The sequence below is a fragment of the Amblyomma mixtum genome, chromosome 3, assembly GCF_055824585.1.
Source record: "Amblyomma mixtum isolate Tamu chromosome 3, ASM5582458v1, whole genome shotgun sequence".
Lineage (NCBI taxonomy): Eukaryota > Metazoa > Arthropoda > Arachnida > Ixodida > Ixodidae > Amblyomma > Amblyomma mixtum.
The window spans coordinates 339,873,223-339,882,201 of NC_143014.1; positions in this window are offsets into that span (position 1 = coordinate 339,873,223).

Genomic DNA, 8,979 nt, shown 5'->3' on the forward strand with positions numbered 1-8,979 from the left:
GCCTCGTTGTCAAGGTGAGGATAGCTTAATTATCACAGAGTTTTTAACACTTATCAGAACAAAAAATAACTGCGCGAAAAGGAGGGGACAAGATAGAAGAAGCACTCGGGACTAGCGCAGACTAACAACTGGTTTACAGCACAAACGCCTCCTTCGTTCAACAACAAAGCGCATGCGCACCAACAATACAAAGAGAAGAAACCGTAAACATCTCGTCAACCCAAGAAATTCAAACTCTTTGCGGTCCAAGTGGACGGACGCATCACTAGCACATTTGTCAGGCCCTAATCTCGCGATTTCCAAAGCTTCGATAACTTCGCATTCTTTTTCCTCCTGAGTCCAATAACTTAGTCCTGCAAAAAAAGCGGAGAGCATTCTTGGTCATCATGCTTGCAGGTATTACAGTGCGTAGGCAGATGCTGCCCCCGTGAATCAGCTGAGGGATTCGAATGCTAAAACAATAAAATTGGCAGAGGCTTAGCTTGGTTAAGCCCAATCGCCCTCGCTGCGCCTGGTTTGGCTGGTGGTGAGTCTTGGTGGTGCTCTTAGTAAAGCTTATGTTTACTGAGCACGTCGTTGTTCCCTAGTTGCGGCAAATCGTTGCAGCTTTGCCTTGTACGCGTCGGTCGACATGGACTGGTTGAAACACCCATGCAGTACGTGCTCTTCCCATAAAGCACAAGAGACAGAGAGCACGAGAGAAGCGGCGTGGATTCGCTGGGACGACAGTGACGAGCCGAGCTGGGGCCCCAGTTCTGTCTCCGTCTGGCGTGACGTCATCACAGCGAGTGCCTCCTCGCGGCAGCGGCGCGCAGCTGTTGCACGGCGCGGCGAGGATCCGCTGGGATAGTAGCGACGAGCCGAGCTGGGGGCGCAGTTTTGTCTCCGTCTGGCGTGACGTCATCACAGCGAGCGCCTCCTCGCGGCAGCGGCGCGCAGCTGCTGCGCGGCGTTTCGTGGATGCGCTGGGACAGCAGCGACGAGCTGAGTTGGGCCCCAGTTTTCTCTCCGTCTGGCGTGACGTCACAACAGAGGTCCAGCTAAAGGTCAAACGTGGATCCACCGGGACGACGCTGAAGGCTCAAAACCTAGCGCAGTATTGCTTTCGCAATAATAATCTTGCTGCAGCGGTTTACCCGACGTACAGGCGCCTAAATCTTCAACTGGCGTGCGCGAGCGGCGACATTTCTGTGAGTTAGCGCCATATGACGGAGCGAAGTTGGAAACAGGATGAGGCCAAGCGCATGCGCACAAAGCACGCCCAGCTGGGCTCATCGTCTGCTAGGCTGCTCCTTCTTAAGGACGTCGGCCCTTATCAGCGCACTTCAGACGAATAGGCAGCGGGAGTAGGCGAATGGTTTTGCTCGGATTTTCTGTTCCGAACATCAACGTTTAAGCAACCAAGCGAGGAAATATGATTTAAAGATAAGCCGAGAACACCCAATCATTTGGCAAGGCGAAGAACATGGATCGGTCATTTGTCACTTCCTGACGTGAACGCTTTTTCCATGTGTATAACGGGCACTTTTCAACACGGCGCGCTTTATGCTTCAGCGTGCCGGCGAAGTTGTAGGCCGCTGTTAAAATTAACTAAAGCTGCTCTCCCTCCAGGCTGTGTATACGGCAGTTTGCAAGTTATCAAAATTCCACCCTATATATCTGAAGGGACAAGACTCCAGATTAAAGGAATGTCATGAGGCGTCTCATCGCAGAAGGAGATTGCTAAAGAAACTGGAGTGGCTGAGGCCTTAGTGGTCAGAATCATGCGTGCCTACCTAGATTAAGACCGAATCGGGGATGCTCCTCTCTACCTCACTCGAAAATAACCGAAGAAGCAGACCTGCAGGTTGTTGCCTGCGCTAGTGACAACCCTTCCTTAACAGCTGGTGAAATAAGGGTTGCCGCCGGCCTTAATGTGTCAGATGAATTAGGCAATGACTTGCGAGTATGTTTTTGCAGGCTAGTTGGTGCCTAAGCATTCTGGGTTTTTTGCGCAAAAGACACGACACAAAAGAAACGAGGTAGACAGGACAAGGCTTCTGTGTCCTGGAAAAAACGATGTATCTTCAGAAGGCTTCAGAAGCGAACGCTACAAATTTCAAAGAGTGTAAAAAGCTTTCACTCGCGAAAGTTAAGACAAAGGCAATGAAGTTTATCGAGACGTTAAAGCTGGATGGGCTAGTGCACTCTGTAAAGAAAGCTGAGAAGTTATCCTTAAACATGTTCTTCAGTGGCAAGACACACAAGGATGCGTGTCCTTTCCGAGTGATTGTTTCGGAAAAGGTGTCCGGCAGCAAGCCGTAGCCAGATTCTTGCAGCAGAAGCTGAGTGTTTTAGAAACTAACGATCCCTTTAGGGTAAAAAATTCGGACGAAAAATTGAGTTTTTAAAATCAAACAACAGCCAACGCATGTGAGCCCTGTCAGTAGATATAAAGGACTTGTATTATTCCATACCTCTCGATTGTCTCTGAAAAAATGTCCGCGATTGTATTGACAGCCATGGTGCAACAGCCTTCCAAAGTAATGCAGGTTTATCGGTTGACAACTTCGTCGAACTGTTAACAACGTACCTGACTTCCACGTATGCGCAGTGGAAAGATATGATATTCATTCAGAAACAAGGAGTATGCATTGGATCGTGCCTAGCACCATGTCTTAGTGGCATCTTTTTAGCGACACGTGACAAGATGCTGCATGACTGCCTTCGCGACACTAATGTTTTAAAGGTTTTTAGATTTGTTGATGATTTCATTGTGTTCGTGTATTGTGACAAAGAATCTTTTTCGGCTAGTGTACATAAGTATCTAATGACGTTTGCAGAGTGCCTAGCACCATTAGAATTGACGCACGAGTTACCGGAAGATAATTTCATCAGGTTTTTAGATATAGGGCTTCATTTTTCAAGTGAACACGTATGTTGGGCCTCGAGCCCAGAGGCAACAAGCCCTTGCTTCCCTTCAGCACGGCACACTCCAAAGCCGTAAAACGAGGCATTGTGAAATCGTGCCTTTCCAACGCTCTGAGCAAGTCCTGCCTGCATTTGGTAGGACGCAGCTTTGAGATCCAGTTGCAGCGCCTTTCGAGCGCAGGCTGTCAGCCGGCCTTGCCGGCATCAACTGCCGAGAACCTGCTGAAGAAACCAGCCAGCATACCAGATCAAATTGACCGGAAGAAAATGGCGGTTATTCCGTATATTCACGGAATCTCGCATAATATTGAGAAGATCGGTGCTAGGGCTGGTGTTAGAGTGGTTTTTAACGCTCCAGAAAAACTCTCCAGGATTTGCAAGAGAGTGAATGCGGAGGTTGCGGCCGTCGCTTGTTCGAAGCGGCACCAGCAGCGATTCGTGGCCTGTAAAAAAAGCGTTGTGTACTCGATACCGCTTGCCTGTGGTAAGCAGTATATTGGCCAAACTGGGAGGTGCCTTAACGAAAGGCTGAGGGAGCACGCAAGAGATATCAGGAACAAGTCAGGTAGCAAAATGATTGACCATATTCGGAATTGCCGCAACTGCACTCCCGCGGTCGAAAAAACGTCAGTACTGCACCGGTGCAAGATATAACTTGGAAGAGAGATAATTGAGGCTAATGAGATAGAAAAATCGGGTAAGTCGTGTGTCAGCAATCCTTCAATTTTGCTCTCACAAAAAAAGAAATCAGTTATCTTGCGCAGAATTAGCGCACGAAGCATGCATTCACTCGAGCGATGATGGGATCTGTGCTGATCTGATATGTATGTATGCGAAGTCTCTTCTTTCCCTCTTTTTGTTTGATAAGAGCAGCTGCTGTATTTAAGCAAATGTTCCGTCAATAAACACCTGAAAGCGCTTGTGCTGTCTACATTGTTTCTTTTGTGTCGTGTCTTTTGCGCAAAAAACCCAGAATGCTTAGGCAATGACTATTGGAAGCAGGGATCAGAAACAGCACGGCTGCACAGAAGCCCCTAATTTCCGGCAGTGCCAGAGCAAAAAGGCTCGCGTTCTCTCAAAAGCACCTTCAGTGGACCGTTGACAATTGGCGAAACGTCACATTACAGATGAAGGCCCCTTCTGCACTCAGTGGGGCCAGAAGCAAAAGGTATAGCTGCCAGTCGCTAAAAGGTAAATCATTAGGCTGTATTTTGTCGCGTGGATTGCTTTATGATATGCCATATTATTTTACTACCAACTGTCATTAATTCGCATTAAACACTGCTTTTTTTAAAGGTATGATCACCGTTACGTCTAGGACGTCAAGGAAAGTGGTCGAACATGTGGGGGGTTATCAATAAGGATGGCCTCGGGCATCTTCACCGCATTGATGGTCGGCTGTGCTCCGAAGTCTATACTGCGATAATTGACCACTAGCGCCAATGACCAATGTTCGTACCGGCGCTCCACAACTCCCTGCCACGCCGCATGTCTGCCGTCGTCGGGCATGGCGGAGACTTCACCCGATTTTGAACGGCCTGTGGGAGCCCATTATTTTTTAGCGCTTCAGCAAGCATGCAGCCCATAATAAAATAGTTTACGACTTCATTTTATATTGTTTCATTCAGGTGGAGGCCAAGTGCTATAATATTTTTGAGAGTAACGAAGAATATTTCTTACGATCCTGACAAATAATCCGCGACACAAGCCGAGTTTTTTAGTCGCTTCCCTTTGCGATGACATCCCATTATGTTTGTCTTGTCGCTTGATATATACGGGGTGGCATTGTCATAACTGTTGCAAACTGCCGTGAACACGGCCTGTAGAGGAGCTTCATTTAATTTTCACAGTGGCCTTGCAGGTGCGGCACCAAGCTCATACAGCACGCAGTGTGTTGATAACCGCCTGTTATACAGGGCGCCCCAGCTAATTTGGACCAAGGTTTAAAAAAAAAACGTAAGCATTCTTCACAACTGAAATTGCGTGGATGTTGTCAGGGTTTATCTAAAGTTACAGCACTATTTTTTTGCTCGACCTACTTCCACAATTAATCGAGATAAATTAATTAACTTTTCAAATATAGCTTGAAAAACTCAGGCGCCAATAGGAAAGTTGTGGAGCTCCTAAAGTACTGTCCAACCCAGGCACTTCCAACTAGACAGACTTAGCTTGGTTGTTTTTATTATTCAGGAAAAACGAAAGCCCGTGGAGTTTAAAAAGTACCACCTGACAGCGCGCTTCGTGCGCCCGAACGCGCCGCAATTACAGAGAGTGGAAAGGCACTCGACGCGTGGGTCGACTCCGCCAACCGTGCGGGCAGAATTGAAAAAAAAGACGGGATCCGAAGATTTCAAGAAATGCTTCGGCGCGGCAAACAAGGATTTTGTGCCTAATGCTCTCTTCACTGCATGTTATCTTTCTTCTTTTTTCTTCTTTACTTTTTGTCGTTGATGAGCGCAAAGCACCTATTCGTTGACGCGGGTTTCAATAAAATCAGTTGTTAGTTGGCGCTCTGTCAGGTTTTTTCTACATTTTGCCCTTGTCTGCCGCGCCGAAGCATTTCTTGAAATATGTATGACCAACTGGCCCACAAAACAACCCTTCGAAGACCTACAGAGAAACGAAACCCACAGTGTGGGATAGGTCACGAGACAAGACTTGTCGAGTGTTTGGTTTGGTTTGATTTATTGGGGTTCAACGTCCCAAAGCAACTCAGGCTATGAGGGACGCGGTAGTGAAGGGCTCCGGAAATTTCGACCACCTGGGGTTCTTTACCGTGCACTGACATTGCAGAGCACACGGGCCTCTAGAATTTCGTCTTCATCTAAATTCGGCCGCCGCGGCCGGGATCGAACCCGCGTCTTTCGGGTCAGCAGCCGAGCGCCGTAACCACTGAGCCACCGCGGCTGGGCCCTTGTCGGGTGTGATAGAGAAGTAGTGTGCAACGTTCCGATAAAATGTGGGAAACAATATATCGGACAAACCGGAAGGTGCGTAAACACAAGACTCATGGAACATGCCAACAAGTGTCAAGAGATCACTCACCCAGGCCACCTGGCTTCCCATCGTCAGCATTGTAAACACTTGCGAAAATATGAGCCACGTTTTGGTGACACCACAATCTTAGGTCACGAAAAAACACAAACAGAACGGGAAATAATTGAAGCATTCATGATTAGGACCGCCGGTACAGAAAATTGTGTCAGCAGTAAATCATTGACTCTGGAAGATGGCGAATTTTCGTGGCTGAGTTCTTCGCGCTGAGCAATGGGCACAGGGGATGGTGGTTTTTGCTTGCGGTGCTTTCATTTTTTTATTTCTAACCACAAATTGTCACGTAATTCTCAGCTTTACATCAAAAGCATAACCCGTCCGGAATAAAAATTTGTTGCAGGTTCGCGCTTCGTCTCTCGTCCTTAAAGTGTGTCTTGTTGGTTCAAGTACAGCGCGGTTTCCACACGATGAAAAAAGCTCTCTGCTGTCACTGGTGTGATCGCACGATGCAGCACATTCCTTCCCATAAGCGCTAAACTGCAAAAATATATTACCCTCTATTTTTCTCTCACATAAATTACTGTACCCTGTTATGGGCAACAACTTAAGCAAATATGAACAAACTTGCCGGCTTGGAAAGAAAAATTATTCGTCTCATCATAAACATTGAAGCAAAGTCGAGTGTTAATCCAGAATAGCATCACTCAGTATGATCCGTTTAGACAATATTTATGAATTTCATTTGTTGCAAATAATGTAATTTTCTTCTACAGGTATGACAATTTCTTACCACAGCTTGCAGCTCTAGAGCATCGTGCTACTATTGTTAATAATCGAGGCACCGATACTTGGTCTCTACCAAAGTTTAGAACAAATCGCAAACTGCAATCCTTGCTTCATAACCTTCCATGTTTTGTTAACAAATATAAAGACACTGCAGGATTTACTACAAAGCAATTGAGAAGTTAGTTTGTGCGAATTTAAATCTGTATCGCTCCATCTGTAATTAATTCGATTATTGTCCAAGTCTTAACGCACTGTTGAATATTGCTGAACTGTACTTACTGCGTTTATTATTGACAAACCCTTTGTTAGGTTTTTTGCTGTTTTATACTGATGTATGCGTTTATAAGTTTTTTTTGATGTCCACTTCTGTAGTGCTCATGAATTGTACATTCGTTTCTGTTTGTTGCTGCCATGCCATTTGGTTTCCTAGGCCTTTGTGAAGCGGTTCGTACAGCTTTTAACCCAGGAAACCATGCATTTTATGGAAAATAAATTTCATTTGATTTTATTTAAACCATTTTTAATCCATTTTCTGGGGTGGGCCTCCTTCCACAATTTTTACGGTAATTTGGATGATTTGTGAGTAGGTCAACATTCAAATGCTGCTCCATTTTCTCTAAGAATGAGGTTAAGGTGGCTTTAAATATTTTATCTGGCAACCGTCGAATGGGTAATGCGGTTTCAAACGCGGCTTTGAACGGCTGGTTGATCAACCAGTGACAGTACCGTCTTTGCCAAAAGTAACCGAGTAACCGCGTCGGCGGCCGGAGCGGGCTTGCAGCCCAGCGAAGGCGCTGCTATCGGCGGTGCCGCTGCTCCCTGGCTGCGAGTGTAAACTGGCTCACGGAAGCCTGCGCCCTCATTCAGTATGAGAGTACTCCAAAGGCCCGAAATTATTCGCCGCACATACCGCCTGCTGACTTCTTATGATCCAAGGAAGCAGGACCAGAGCGCGGGCTTACGTCACCCAGTTTACACTCGCTGTCGGGGAGCAGCGGCCAGCGCCGGGCACCGCAGCGCCGCCGCTCAGCTGAGAGCCCGCTCCCGCTGCCGTCGCGGCTGCTCGGTTACTTTTGGCAAAGACGCTACACTTCTCATTAAGGCGAAAGCCTTATGTGGCTCATGAGACAAAATCCGGCGTTGACCGACCATCCACGAAAAACAGGCTGAAAACCGACTTGACCACTGGAGGTGGGTCAAGATGTCAGAAAGAAAAATAGAACTTCTTCTGAAGTGGGTTTCCAACCCAGGTCGCGACAACTCAGTGTGACGTTACTATGGTCTCGTAACCGGAAGTGACGTCATCAGACCGGAAGTAATGGTGACTGAACACGAAGTGGAAGCGGAGGTGACGTAAGCTAAACCGAAGGTGACGTAATGACTGGCTTAAAGTGACGCTTTATATGTAAGGATATATCGTGTGGTCTTTCATAAAGGCCTTCAGTCTAAGACCTTTGACCTAACGGCCTTTAAGACATTATTACTACTTACCAACTACTCCTGGCTAGTGAACCATAACGCACAAATGCTTTGGCACTCACAGCAAGTGCGTAGTCTTAGGTGTCCTGTAATTTTTACGAAGTGGTTGCAAATAAGTTTCTCCATTTCAACTGCTTGCTCCACTACGGCACATCTTTCTCTGTTCTTTCGATCCAACCTTCCTCCCTTCCCTTACGGTGCGGTTCAGGTGTCGACCGAGATATGTGAGACAGACACTGCGCCATTTTCTTTCCACAAAAGCCAATTAACCATTTCAACTAAGGTATTTTGTCACAATCTCCTTTTGTTTGAATTAACCTGCGTAAAAAAGGAACAGTTCCGGACAGAAAAAGACAGCAAGTGCGCTGATGTGAACATGTCAGAAGCAAGTATCGAATGAAGATGTATCCTATATGTTTCTTGCCTTCAGTGTTCGTTGGTTTTTGGGCGCTGTGGTTAATTCAGACGTATGAAACCAACTACTTCAGCATCTCGTCTTGAGAAAATTCACTTGTAGAACAACGGGCAGTTTCCTTCTCCAAAATCTGTGCCCATCGTGGCCGTCGCCTCATCCAAGGCCACGTCATTCGGCGTCCGCATTCGCCATAGGACCCTTCGTCCTGACGGACTGTCGTGAGCACATTTGTCGTATCTTTCTGTGCGCATGTGTTGTCTGTCTTCCAGTGCGCATGTGTTTGCTTTTGCGAACGCGATTATGAATGAACCTTTGATTTTTTCCCGGTAACTCATTGCCTCCTCACCGCTGTTTTCGTAGAGGCTGCACTGAAAAACGTCTGACAAGTTCACTGC